Here is a 1492-nt window from a genome sequence, read left to right on the forward strand (position 1 = left end):
GATAAGGGTGGCATATCAAGGAGAGGTGTACATTTGATATAAGGGTGGCATTTGTATGTGTGTTGTATGATATAACTCTTTCTATTATATCCCTTAAGACTACTGTGGTCTGAAATCTTTATTTCTTTGTAATTTAAATATTTAGGATCAATGTTTTTATTGGAAATGATAGTCTGGATGTTATTGAGGAGAAAATAACAGGTTTGGCCTGACACTTTATATAAACCTTGTTTGATTAGAAAATGTTTAAAAGTGGCATTATATGAAACCTGATTGGTTCAAATGTATGAGATTTGAATAACTGAATGCTTAGCTTGAAAAGTGGAAAGGATCTAGTATTATGTCCCTATTTGTTCATATATTTGTTATATATATGAAAAGTTGTTTTCTATAAATGTTTTGGTGATTTTCACCCTTAATATCATAAATAGGGTATCTCACTAGACYTTTCGGTCTAACCCTCGTTTTGTGATTTTAACTATGTATTGTAGGAGGTACCGACGGTAAGGGCAAGGGGAAAATGTGATATTTTTCTATATGCATTTCTACTTGAAGAAGTGTTTATGATGTATAGTTTTGATTGATGAACATTGATTAGTACAAGAAATGTATTTGAATTTTTAAATCTTATATTTGGTAATGATAGATTTTTGTACTAAGGGACCTGAATGGTATAATAACATGTATTTCTTCTGTATGAAATATGTGTTACATGCAATGTATGGTATGGGTGTTACATGAATTTTTTTAAAACGAGTACATTTTCAAAACAGCTATTTCCTGAGATTTTACTTGCGTAATTTCTCATCGTACATAATTCCAATACCTGTTTCAGCTATTCTTCAAATTGTTATTATCACGTCTCTTATATAAATCAATTTCGGTGATAATACACTCGTTTGTATTCAAAGGTTGTTTTTCAAAAAAAATTACCTTGAATGATATATATTTCATTTTTTTAATCTCAATCTGTAAACTTGTTCTTACAGATCTTCATTCATTTTCTCTCGYATACCGAATAATTTGATCGTTGTCGCATCATTCCTTTATTGATTGTGCAAGACAAATTTCGTGATCAATTTTTATCTGATCATTGTGCTTATTTACAATAATATTTTGATCAACTGTTTGTGATCAACAGAGCATATTGTTAAATTTAGGAGGGACTGAGTGCTTATCAGAAATACCTCTATGGAATGTCAGAACCGACTGACCTACCCAAGAGGACAACCATATCTAAGTGAGATTAAATACAAAAGGGTTTGTGTGCAGAGCTTAAAATGAAAAGGAGAGGGGTAGTTGTTGTGAGCTAAAAGAATTGACGAGAGTTGTATCAGAATTAAAAGAATATAAGAATCTTGTTCCAAACTTCTAAAATCCGGGCATACCACACAATCTATTAGTTCTCAATTCTTTCGAGACTAATATTGAAACAGGCAAACCCCAGACCAATTTTGTCACAACCCCACTAGCTACTCATTTATCTCTCAAC

The sequence above is a fragment of the Cynara cardunculus genome (genome assembly GCF_001531365.2).
Source record: "Cynara cardunculus var. scolymus isolate 2C chromosome LG 6, CcrdV1, whole genome shotgun sequence".
In the NCBI taxonomy this organism is placed as follows: domain Eukaryota; kingdom Viridiplantae; phylum Streptophyta; class Magnoliopsida; order Asterales; family Asteraceae; genus Cynara; species Cynara cardunculus.